Raw genomic sequence first — 13,928 nt, 5'->3', positions numbered from 1 at the left:
ATTAAAAACATTCAAATTTAACTTGGCATCATATTATTATTATTTTTTTAGCAACCCTAATCATAGTGTCAGTTCATGTATCACCATTGCCTCCTAATAGGACTTTATGGTATGCACTTAACTTTATCTTTCCTTCCCATTTGTTTATGTTCCCGTCACCTTCTTTTGTTTATTAAAAAAATCAAATTGTTATAGGTATCTCAGTAAGCCATATCAAAAACTTAGCTTTTATATGATTTAAAAAAATAACAACACAAGATTAAGTAATTATTAAGGGCCAGACTTTGTACTGTATCCTGCAGATGTTAATATGAGTAATATTTGATCTCAAAAACCCTAATCATGTGGAGGAGATAGTCATTCATGTAAGCAATCATAATGTAGAGAAATGAATGATGAATATGGCCCAAGGTCACACAGCTAGTTGGTAGCAGAGCCAAGATGTATTTCATCATGCTATATTCCATGTAGTTGGCTAGCTGACAACTCTTTCTTACACATGTCTACCTAAATGCCTATAGGACAGTGCAGAGGACACTGGCTTTCTCAGCACTCATCCTTTTTCTGGAAGTAGCACCCCCTTTGGGGGCAAAATTGCTCCCCCTCTTAAACTTTGTAATGTGAATAGGAGTTAGCAGTCAGAGAACTTGTCCTCCACGGTCTTGGGTGATTGCTTCAGAGTGTGGACACATGATCCAAGCCAGGCCCGAGTCCTTCCCCAGGAATTTCCAAATCGGAAAAGGAAAAAGGCAGTCCCTCTCTGGTGGCAAAGAAGCAAATATAAGTATCAGCCATATTGTCTGCTGTGTTGACGAAGCCCGGCTGAGCACATACAGGTAATATGCAGAGAACAGCAGCGACAAGAGATGAGATAGCTCTTGTAACAAGCGAGTTTTTAATTTCAGCTATTCTCAGAGCTCAGCTGCACATCTGCTTAATCCTTTTAGCCTAAAATATTTTGAATTGTGTTTCTGTCACTTGCAATCAAAAGGGCTGGAGTTAATAGAGATGGTTTGAGTTGAATAGCATTATCATTTCCCCAACTCCTAAACCATAAAGGGGCACCAGAGTGGGCTTTTGGAATTCTGTGGCTCAGAGCACAGTTTATACACAGGGCTGCTAATTCTGCCTCCAAACAGTGAAGAAAACCTCCTGACCTTCTAAAGACTCTCCCAAAACCAGTGTTTTCCCTACCTGCTTCCATGATGCCCTCAAAATTCTTTCACTTATGACAAGGTTGTATCCAGCACAATCAAACAGCACTGCAATGGGATGATGCTGAATAGCTAAGCTGACCTCAAGATCTCTAAACTAGCTTCATGCTGCTGTTATAACTGCTTTGATTTTAAAGATAGGGAAATTAAAACCCAGAGAGGAAAAGTAGGTTATTCAAATTCATACATATTTGGCTAGGTGTATTCTAGAATCTATGTCTTTTGCCAATTAGAACATTGCATCTTTCCAAGATGCTTGCTCTTAATGGCTGGTATCATTCATTGAGGATCCTCAATGTGGAAATAAAGTGTTGATTGCGATGAACATAAAAAGAGCAAAAGCTTTTCAGGCTATATGGTTGTGTATTTAAATGAAACAGTCATTTGGGGGAAAAAACTGGGAATGTTGTTAAGACACAGTATTCATTTGAGCATCTCCATTTTGGGTACACATCACAATCATTTGTGAAACTTTTCAAAAAGAAAGATTTTGGGGTTTCCTCCACTCCCACCAAGATCTACTGAGTTAAAATGTTTGGGAGGTGGGCATCAGATTTTATATATTTAAAGATCTCCAAAGATAATTTTGGATTGAACTGATCTAAGGACTAGCATTTGGCATTACTAATATAGATTTTTTGGTCTACATCATCTGTTATTTTATTAACAACACTTAGGAAAAATACCTCTGTTAGGTGTATTGATGTAAAATCAGCACAACTGTTTATACAACCAATGTAGACCTGCTATTTAAGCAATGCTATAACCCGCTCGTTCAACAAATATTTACTACTTTCCTACAAGTTGCTGGGTTCTGTGCTAGGCTCTTGGATTCAAAGATGAGTCAGATGGAAACCCTGCCCTCAATGAGCCTAGAGGGGGAGATAACACATGTTCAAATGAGGTTGGGATGTCAGAGCACCATGGGTGAGTGTTCCGGGGAAGAAGTTGGAGAGAATTAGGCAAAGCTCTGTGGAAGAATATTTGAACAGGGTCCTGAAAGCCAGGTAGGATTTGGATTAACAGATGAGAGGAAGCTCAAGTCAGACAGAGGAAAAAGCATTAGCCTGGGAGCAGGGAGATAATAGCAATAATTATGATGACAGTTATAATAATAAAGCAGCAAGCAATTTTTGAGAGCTTGCCATATGTACCAGTTACTTTTATAAGTGCTTTACATGGTCATCTCTTTTTTTGTGTGTGCGGTACACGGGCCTCTCACTGCTGTGGCCTCTCCCGTTGCGGAGCACAGGCTCCGGTCGCACAGTCTCAGTGGCCATGGCTCACGGGCCCAGCCGCTCCGCGGCATGTGGGAACCTCCCAGACTGGGGCACGAACCCGCGTCCCCTGCATCGGCAGGCGGACTCTCAACCACTGCACCACCAGGGAAGCCCCCATGGTCATCTCTTAATCTTCACAACAAAGCAATGAAGTAGGTACTTCTGTTATTCCCACTATACAGCTGAGAAAACTGAGTTCATGGTAGATTTGGTAACTCTCCTAAGGTCCTGCCTAAGTTCAAATAAATTAGGTGGTGGAAGAGAGGCATTTCTATTTTGTTCTATATTTGTTTATGGAATGAATAGATATTTTAATTCAACACCTTCATTTCACAGATGAGGAAACTGAGGCTCAGAGAGGTCAAGGGACCTCCCCAGCATCACCCAGCTGGTTAGTGGCAGAGCCAGGATGAGAGTCATTTTAGTGTGCTTTGTACTATGCCATGGTGCATGCATGCACTATGCATGCAGTGTGAGACTGATTGAGAAGAAAGTGTTAGGATAGCATTTCCTTTTATCATAAAAATTTGGAGGAAATGTGATATCTGGAAAGGAACTAAATCCAGAGCTGACCCCTAACCAAGCTATAGCTTTTAAATGCAGAACAAATACAAGGAAGAGGAAGTAAAGCACAGTAGAGTAGAACTCATTTTGGACAAACCTTACCTTTGTGTCCTTAGCTGTAAAATGAGGAAATTAGATGGTTCTTCCATTTTGGCTATTCTGTGTGAGCCTAGGGAGGGCTAGAAATAGAGATCATGTCCATGTATGTCTGTAGGTTTAATGGCCTGAAATATAGCCAGCAATGGATAATCATGGTCTGTGAAACCTACATCTGGGGGCCACAAAGCAGCTGCTAGATAAATGGAGAGAAAAGCATTCTTTGGCTGAGATCTGATTCTACATGTATTACCTCATGTGATGCTGAGAAAATCTCTTGATCCATTTATGGAAACTTCCAGGACCCAATCAGTTTCCTCCTTCCAAACGAAGGGACTTAGCAAGAGAGAGCATCGTTTTCTGTGATGGGAAAGCTGAAGAAAAGACAGAGCAGATCTTGGGTCAAGGCCACCTGGCCTTTTCTGGTTGTTGTTTGTTTTAGCCCAGACAGCATGCCTCACTTGACCCCAGAATCAAAAGCTTTACCCCCTTTAAGTAACAACACAGGTTCACATGTATTCCTTGTGCTGTGCTATATTTTTTTAATTAAAATAAAAAAAATTAAAAATATATGAGAGTTGAGGGTTGTTTGTAATTCATTTTGATTTATGCCATTGCAACTAATGCCATCTGTAGCTGCTTTACCTCTTTAGCAGCCTGAGAAGAGCAGGGATCCTGGAAAACAATTTTTTCTACACAGAAGTAATGATTACTCTTTGTATTTAAACAGCACCCATTTCTGGAGAGCCTCAGAGAGACCTTGAGAATATTTTTTCATTTCTCATTTTAAGAAGACTGTGAGGCTGATTAAAGCTGGTCTTTTGCCAGGTAGAGAATTAGACAGTGAGGCAGACAACTAGCCTCCTGATTTCCTGAAAAGTTCTCCAGTGAGTCTTTTCATTGTTAAAGTCAAGGTTTTACATGACCCAAGCACTAAAGGGCAGTGCTTATTTATTGAGTCCCTGTTCTCTGGTGAAATGCAAAGGCAAGGAGAGTCCTTGCTCTCAAGTTTTGTTTGTTTGTTGTTGTTGTTTTTAATATCAGAGTCAATATTGAGCATAATCAGAGAAGAAATTTATAAATATGGAAAAGGGAAGTCTAGAAAGAAACCTGAGGTGTTAGTTTGTAATTGAAGATGGAGTAAATTCATAGCTTCACTTTGAAATGTCTATCTATCTATCTAGATATAGAAATACACATAGATGTGTATACATGTATGTATATGTATGTGTGTTAATGTATGTATATATGTGCACAAGTTTCTTACCTCTGTCTGCCAAAAGGGCCTAGAAGCAATGCCATTCCCATAGCAATGAGCACACCAGCCCCCCATATCTTGCTTTTCAAGTAGAATTTTCCACTAAAAGGAGTCAAGGCCCCTTGGAAAAAAGGGTTGACTCCAGAGTTGAGGCATGAAAAGTGTAACATGAGCTTCCCAATTTTTGGCAGCAGAAAGTAGGAAAGTGCTCGAAGAATATGGGGACAAGTCAAAAGGAATCAGGGGTTCCTGCTGACCAAATCTAGGACAATTTAAGATTGAAAAGAAATGGTTGTAGCAGATTGCCTCCTGTTGCAGAAAACAGGAATTACTGGGTCTGTCGTGAAGAGAGAGAGAAAGAGGAAGAGAGGGAGAGAAGAGAAAGCTCTTCCTTGTAGTAAAACGCCAACTAATCAATGATAAATGTAGTGAGAATGAGGAAAATAGAAAGTGCTCATCAGGGTGGTGGCTGTTTCAGGCAGGAATTATTAATGAATGCCAACGCAGGTGAGTGGAGGTTTGTTGAAGTACAAGATACTGGTTAGTTTGGGATATCTTGCTATAAAATATTTATTAGTCACAAAGATAAGTGTGGGGATCCCAGAGTGGAGAAACCTGGCAGAAAGAAATTTGACCAGGTGATCAAGGTATGGCATCAATTGGGGTTGGTTAGAGTGACCTTAGGTACCTCCCCATGGAATGCATTATGAGGAACAGAGCAGCAAGTCTATGCTATTTTTGCCGAAAGTACATGCTCTGGGTCTGTTCATGAGGAGACATTGGATGAACCCAGATTGAGAGACCTCCTATGGAATGAAAGGCTTATCATCCTGTCAAGTTCAAGAAAGACTGGAAAAGATGGAGGAACTCAAGAGACATAGCAACTAAGTGCAATTCATGATACTGAACTGGATTCTAGACCATAAAGTAAAAAAGGGACACTGTTTGGAGAGAGAAACAGCTGAATGGGGCCTGTAGATGATGGTGCCATAGTGATGTTGATTACCTGAGTTGAATGGGGACACTGGATTTTGTTGGAAAGGGTCTGTCTCTGTTTTGGGGATATACATATTGATCTCAACAGATTAAAAAAAGAAGAAGAATATTTAATATGCTGTGTGTGTATGTGTGTGTGTAGGGTGGGGAGCAAAAATACAGCCCAAGGTTGACAACTGAGAAATGTAGGTGAAGAAGATATAAGATCTTTTTGTACTGCTCTTACAACATTTCTTTTTAATTTAAAAAATTTTTAAATTTATTATCATATCTATTTTATTTAGTTTTTAAATGGAAGTATAGTTACTGTATAGTATTATATAAGTTACAGGTGTACAATATAGTGATTCACAACTTTTAAAGGTTATATTCCATTTATAGTTATTATAAAATATATGCGTGTAGCTTATTTTATACCTAATAATTTGTACCTCTTACTCCTCTACCCCTATATTTCCCCTCCCCCTTCCTCTCCCCACTGGTAGTCGCTACTAGTTTGTTCTTTAGATTTGTCATCTGCTTCTTTTTAAAATTATATTCAGTAGATTGCTGTATTTTTTAGATTTCACATACAAGTGACATACAGTATTTGTCTTTTTCTGTCTGACTTATTTCACTTAGCATAATGCCCTCCATGCCCATCCATGTTGCTGCAAATAGCAAAGTTTCATTCTTTTTATTGGCTGAGTAGTATTCCATTGTATGTAGACACCACATCTTTATCTATTCATCTGTTAATGGGCACTTAGGTTGCTTTCATATCTTGGCAATTATAAAAACTGCTGCTATGAACATTGGGCTGCATGTATCTTTTCAAATTAGTGTTTTTGGTTTTTTTGGATATATACCCAGGAGCGGAATTGTTGGATCATATGGTAGTTCTAATTTTAGTTTTTTGAGAAACCTCCATACTGCTTTCCACAGTGTGCTCTTGCAACATTTCTAAACATTTAATACTACTAAACAATCAGAGCTAGTTTTGTGAGTTCAGATGAAAGTATGCTTCAGTCTGAAGCCTTTCCCATGTCCCCACACCCTAATCTCAAATATAATCATTAAAAGAATCATTCTCTCCACACCAAGAATTTGTTTATTTATTCAACAAACATTTTCATGTACTTAGTACAAGGTACAAAGTATGGTAGTGGATGATAAGAAAGGTAGAATTAAGCTATGGAGCTCAAAAGTAAGAGATTGTATTTCATTGGGAGGACAGACGAGATTTCATAGAAATGAGGTTTGAGATACGTCTTTAAAGCAGGATAAAATGCAGTCAGGGAGAACCAGGAAGAAGACATTCAAAGCAGAGGGAGGAGACAGAGCAATGACATATAGTTAGGGAAAGAGGAGGAGTGTTGACATCAGTCCTATTTGGATTATAAGGGGCAGAAACCTATTCAAACTTCTCAAGAACAAAAAGAGACCTTATTGTTTCCTACAAATGAAAAGTATATAAGTAGTCTAGCGTCAGGTATAGTTTGAACCAGGTGCCTACAATATGCCATTGGGACCAGATTCTCCATCTAGAGTGGCTCTGCTTCCCTCTGTATTGACCTAATTCTCAAGTCACCTCTCCCTAGTACTAGTTGCAGTGGCAAGGCACAAGAATCTTGGTGGAAAAAAGAGTTTTTCTTTCCCAAGAGTTTGGGAAAGAATTATACACCAATTATGCCCTGTTGGTGTAGCTTCAGTCTCAGGCCTATTTCAGAATCAATCACGATAAAAAGAATGGAATACTCTAATTGCCAGGTCTTGTCATTATTCTTTACTGGGGTTAGGGGTGGGGTTAGCCCCAAAGAACCACAAGACTGAGAGTTGAAGAGGAGCAGTTTTCTAAAGGAAAACTCAAGTGCTGTAACCAGAAAAAGAAAAAAATGGACATGGAGCAATCTAACTCCACCGTTGAGTGTTTGGGGAGCACCGACTGGTCCAAACTGACACTAACATGGGCCATGTTAAAAGAAGAATAGTAATTAAAGTGGGAAGCAATTGTTTGGAAGGTCTTAAATGTTAGACTGAGACCATGGTTCTTTTTTTTTTTAACTTTTTTTTATACATTTATTTTATTATTTTATTTTTTGGCACGTTGGGTCTTCATTGCTGCATGTGGCGAGCGGGGGCTACTCTTCGTTGCAGTGCATGGGCTTCTCATTGCAGTGGCTTCTCTTGTTGCAGGGCATGGGCTCTAGGGTGCACGGGCTTCAGTAGTTGTGGCATGCGGGCTCAGTAGTTGTGGCTCACGGACTCTAGAGCGCAGGCTTCAGTAGTTGGGGCGCATGGGCTTAGTTGCTCCACAGCATGTGGGATCTTCCCAGACCAGGGCTCGAACCCGTGTCCCCTGCATTGGCAGGCAGGTTCTTAACCACTGCACCACCAGGGAAGCCCCATGGTTCTTATTTGATGGGTTAGAGCAGGGATTAGCAAGCTCCTTCTATAAAAAACAGATGGAAAATGTTTCAGACTGCAAAGGTGATATGGTCTCTACCACAACTACTCATCTCTGCTGTTGTAGCGTGAAAGCAGCCATAGACAATACATAGAAAAAGAGCATGTCTGTGTTCTAGTAAAACTTTATTTCCAAAAATAGGTGGTGGTCTGGATCTGGCCTGTGGGCTGTAGTTTATTTATTATTATTTTTTTTTATTTTTTTATTTTTTTGCGATACGCGGGCCTCTCACTGTCGTGGCCCCTCCCGTTGCGGAGCACAGGCTCCGGACGCGCAGGCCCAGCGGCCATGGCTCACGGGCCCAGCCGCTCCGCGGCATGTGGGATCCTCCCGGACCGGGGCACGAACCCACGTCCCCTGCATCGGCAGGCGGACTCTCAACCACTGCGCCACCAGGGAAGCCCTGGGCTGTAGTTTATAGATATGTGATTAGAGGAAAAGCCATCTAAAGTTTTGAGTGTACAAATGATATCATCAGAATTATGCCTTGGGAAGATGCATCCAGGTCCTGGATGGAAAATGGATTAGAGGGAATAGATTGAAAGTGGGAATAAAAATTAGGAGGCTGTTGCAATGGTCCAGATGTTTGTACCATGAAGAAACCACAGCTTTTATGAGCCAAATGTACCTGGGAGTTTGGCCTCACAGACTTTAGCTGGCGCACAACTGGGTCTGTCTGTCCTTAGCTGACCTAGTTTCTCAACATCTTGCCAGTTCCGCCACCTCTGAAATCCTAGCCACCTCTGAAATCCTGTGTCGGAGTTTATAAATCATCTTGGGAACTTGATTATTCCTTTTCTTTGCTCTACAGTATTTTTGATTTTGAGGACTAAGTCTGTACTATTTGTATGAGAGGGAAAAATCAATAGAAAGAGAAAGTTTAATAAAAAAAATACATTCTCCATTGACTTTAATTAACTTGGCCTTAGGTTTACAACTCTGGCAAGTATGGAAAATAGAAAAAAAAACAAAACCCAACCTTACATCTCACCCTATACACCAAGCTTTTTAAGAATAAAATCTCAAATTAAAATTCATGTGTATCAGCTATTTATTTGCCAGCAATAAGTGGAAGAAAAAGAATAAGAAAGGAAAGAAAAGCAATTTTCTAGTAGGATCTGACCGAACAGGCTGGCACTTCTGATTCCCACGATAAATGACTGAGTACCAAAATCAGGTCAATGATTTATTGATGTCAGAGAACCTTGCATTTTTCTCAGATGCTCATGGCTTTGCTGTGTTCTTCAGTCTCATGACTCAAGACTCATAGACTTTAAGACCTGTCTGCTTGTCCCTTCAGCATGGCTGCTCTCTGCTTTAGGGTGGGGTTCTCTTGTGAGGGGGAATGACATGACATGGGTACCTGCCTTCTGCCAGGTGCCTGCAGAGAAAGCCCATGAATTTGCAGACAGTTCATATAACTGTGAGATTTTCCTATCATTTACAGTGACACATGGCTATCTGTAGACATGTACACTAGTGTAGTACATAAACACACACACACACACTCATGCATATGGGGTGCCCCTGTAGTTCATAAACTCACATGTACATTCAATTGCACGATAGGTACATGAATGAACCATTATACCGTTATCATAGGTATAGCATATCTAGACATAATCAAATGAACTGCGTCACACAAATATATACATACTATTTCTATTTGTCTATATGTATATAACATATTTAGACAATAAAAATACACATAAGGCTAAATGCATTTAAGACTAAAACCATAAACATGTCTCTGTGTGTATTCCACATACATGCATAGCATCACTGTATCGTACCCATATGCTTTATATGATCTGGTCCCCAGCATCTCTCTGACTATATTCCCTATAATACTCTCCCTCCATCCTTAACATTCCAAGATACTCCTTGCTGTTCCATAATGTCAGGTTACATTCTCACCTCAGGGTCTTTGCACTGATGGCAACTGGAAAACCCTAGCCAGCAGCTATCACGTAGACTATTTTCTCACTTTCTATAAGTCTGTTCAAACAGCAGCTTCTCAATGAAATCTACATAACACTCTATCACTCTGTTTAAAATTGTAACCCACCCACTCCAGCCGCATTTCTCATCTCAGTCCATAGTAGCACTTACCTTCTAAGATATCATAGAATTTATTTATTATGTTTACTCTTTAACATTGTGCCCCCCCCACCCCAGAATGTAATTTCTAGAAGGGGCAGGGATATTTTTCTGGTGTGTTCACAGACATATTCCAAGCATCTAGAACAGAACCTGATTCATAGGAGACATTTGGTATATTTGTTGAATGAATAGATATATTCATATTTAAATATGTAAATATTTGTAAATCAACATATATGTATATATGCTTGCTGGACCGTATCCATAGAACAAGAGTGGCAACATCCATCCCTATAAAAAATGTGCATTGTGGCATAATCTGAATACATGTATATGTGTGTGTGTGTGCGCGCGCGTGTGTGTGTGTACTGAAAGTATTTGCTCCTGCTAACTGTGCTCAGCAAAATTCACATTAGGGTGTGGAAAGGGTTGGATCTCATGGCTCTCTGTGAGCCCAGCTGCAGGAACCTGTCATTACAATCCATAGAGAGATAAGTTCACGGTGATAAGAAGTTTTGGAAAAGAAACTTACTGGACACTGGGACACAGATTTTGGACTACGAGAACTATGTTAGTTCTTAGGACCTAAAGGTTACACATTCGCTCTGTCTTCTGTTAAACTTGATAACTAACACAGAACTTCAACTTTGAAAACTTCACCATAAGGTGAGCTAGAGGAACAAGGCAGAACAGCTTTTACTGCTTTAGATCTGGGCTCAAACATATCTCTCTCTTTCAAGATTTCCATCATGTTCAACCTGGGGAATATGAACAAGATGGGAAGTTTAAGTCAGAAGCCTTGACTTTTGGAGATTAGAGAAAATAGAAAAAGTCACATACTTCTCTGCTTTCCTCATCACTAACTAACTCTGTGTGTGTGTTTGTGTGTATGTGTGTGTGTGTTTGTGTGTAACTAACTCTGTGTGTGTGTGTTTGTGTGTATGTGCGTGCACGTAAGCATGTGTATAATGGGGTAGGAAATGTTTAAGAGATAGTTTTATTTTTTCCACTAATGTAACAAAGAAAACCAAGTCCAGATCTGAGACTCCCTCAAGCAGTTGGATAGATGCAGCCCATCAGAGACTCAGGACACCCCTGAGGCTCCTTGAGAGTCTTCTGGAACAACCAGAATTTGAATTGTCCTATCTGGCTTTCTGACTGCCTTGTGACTTCTCTAGAGACATGGCAAATTTCCAGGTCCTAATCTCTCTCACATCCCTTGCTCTTTGACCTAAAAATATCTATGAGACATAGCTATGGTGACCATATAATTTATTGGTCAAACTGAGACCCTTTGGAGAGTAATGGGGACTATATTGCTAGTTATGTCTCTTCTGCCTGTTCTTCCTCCTCTTGGTCTTGCTTCCTTACGTATTCACATGATTGTTGAGTATGTATTTTGTGCCAGCTACTGTGTGGGTCCTTAGGCATACAATGATCTGCAAAAATAACAGTATATGTCCTCGTGGAGCTTTCGGGGGTTGTGAAAGAGAGATGCTGACTCATTCTTTCAACAAATAGTTCTTGAGAATCTACTGTATATTTGGTGCTATGTTAGACACTGGGACACACCAGTGATCAAAATAAATAAAGTCCCTGCCCTGCCCTTATGAAACTTAGAAACAGACATAACTGAATGTGTCATTATAAACTATAATTCCTTCTCTGAAGGAAAGAGGTACAATGCTAGGAAAATCAAACAACACCCGATTCTATTCTGGGGTCAGGAACGACTCCTCTCAGGAAATGATATTAGAGTGAAGGGTTAACTAGATGAAGGAGAGCAAAAGGATAGAGAAAGAACCTTTGGGGCAGAGGAAAGAGCATGTGCAAAGGTCTTGAGGCAAGAAGAAACATGGTGTCTTCAAGGAACCAGGATATTGGAGTACAGATGCAGGGTGGAGGTGGGTGGTGGGTGACATGAGATGAGTCCGGAGGAAGCAGGAACAGACCTCATAGAAGTTTGTAGGCTGCGGTAAGGCCCTACTTTCCACCTGGTTGCCCAGGGAGATGATGTGTCCTGAGATAGTTCCTGGGGTATTGCAGCAGCTTCCCAAAGTGCTCAGAAAGATGAGCCTGAGTGTAGCCCCACAGAGAGTCTAGGGCTCTGATAAGACACAGAGAACAGTCAGATGTCTTCCTGTGTGGTCACACACAGGACAGGAAGTGGCAGTGAGAGCTGGTGGGACAGAGGAAACCTGTGGTCATGATAAAAAGATGTAGTCTCAGATGAACTGGTAGAGACCATGCCTGGGGGTACTGTTTATATTCATGCATTTATTCAGTCATATTTACTGAGCCCCTAGAAACCTTGTTAGGCAGTGAAGAATCAACCATTACCATGATAGATGCTATTTCCACCACCAAGGGAATTATATTCTACTTGACAGAATAGGTCTAGACACCATATTTTAAGAGGGACAGTGAAAACTAGAGTCTGAGCCTTACAAAAATGATAAAGAATCTAGACATCAGAGCCCATAGACAGTTGAAGATTAAAGGTCAACACGGTGATTGTCTTTCTGATCTCCACAGGAGAGGGTGCAGGAGTATTCTGTTTTATTTCAGGAGGTGGGAGTTGAAGCAGGGGATAAGAGTTCTGAAGAGGTCTGTTTTGGTAAAAAATAAGCAAGAAGACTGTTTTCACGGTAGAAGAGTTTTGGGATACAGTAAGGTTCCCTTTCACAGGAAATGCTTCAAGTTTGATCTAGTGACCATCCAGTATAGATACTGCTTCCAGGGCCAGAAGATGAGCTGAGAATTTTCAGTTTCCTGAGGGACCAAATGTACACATATAATGTAGAAGAAGTAAACCCAAGAGTGGGGAGGTGAAGTGAGGTGGTGAAGAGAAATGGTTAGTTGTGCAACACGGAAGGTTCAGGCTTCCTGGTTGTACCCTGAATCACTGGTGGTAGGTACTTCATTATTCAACGTGCCATCTCAGAGCTCTGGTAGGTAAAAGGATGTCCTCTTAGGTGTGGGAACAGAAAAATTGTCTGGTGCGACACTGTGCTGCTCTATCAGCTCCTAGCCAAGTGGTCAGTGGGAGGCAAATCACTTGGATCTGGAACCTTTCAACTATAAATGTTTTTAGTTTTAAGTCTCGGATTCTATTAGGCAATGTTTAAGCAGTGGATTCTGATCCTTAATGAAAGGCTGGTGATAAAGCTCATCGAAGATTTTTGTTGTCCCTGAGACTGCTCTTAATCTAAAGCCAAACCTTGAAAGAAATGTGTTGTGAAGTCGCTTTGAGAAGGTAAATTCCTCCATCCTTAGTAATGGATAATCTGGCAGAGACGCTGTTAAAAGGATTTAGTGTTTATGTGCTAATTTTAGATCCTTGGAAGAGCTGATGAGAGTAGCTATTATTATAGTTCTCTCCATTTTAGAGGTGAGAAACCTGATGCTCACAGAAGCAAGAGTTTTGTTCAATCATCTACAGAAAGGACTTGCATCAATCTGAATAGACTGGATTACATGGCAGTAACAGGCACCCCCCCAAATCTGTGGGATATCAAATAATACAAGCTTAATACCCTCTCATACGAAGTGTGGAATTGAGGGTCCACTAGGAGGCCTGCTCTACATCATCATGGTCCTCACTCTGGGATGCAGACTGAGAGGGCAGCTGTAATTGGTGCATTGGCCATCACCATGACAACAGGAAACGAGAATTCACCAATTCTTAAATCTGGCATTGAGAAGTGACTCATCTGACTTGTGCTCATGTTTCATTGGTCAGACTTAGACCACAGCTAACTTTAAGTGGGTGGAAAATTCAGTCCAGCCTGGGAGAGGAACTAGACTATTTGTAAACGGCCCTAGTGACTGCCAAAATGCTCGGGGTGGGATTCCAATTCATTTCCTCCATCCCAGCAAATCCATTTCCTTTTCTCTGAACTCATTGTCTCTTCATGCTAAGTGTGGAATCAAGACTGAGGTTGACATAAGCAGCCCTAGCTGGAAAACTA

Source organism: Mesoplodon bidens, assembly GCF_964165515.1.
Source record: "Mesoplodon bidens genome assembly, chromosome: 6".
In the NCBI taxonomy this organism is placed as follows: Eukaryota; Metazoa; Chordata; class Mammalia; order Artiodactyla; family Ziphiidae; genus Mesoplodon; species Mesoplodon bidens.
The sequence above is the reverse complement of the archived record's forward strand: the minus strand, read 5'-3'. Positions refer to the sequence as shown.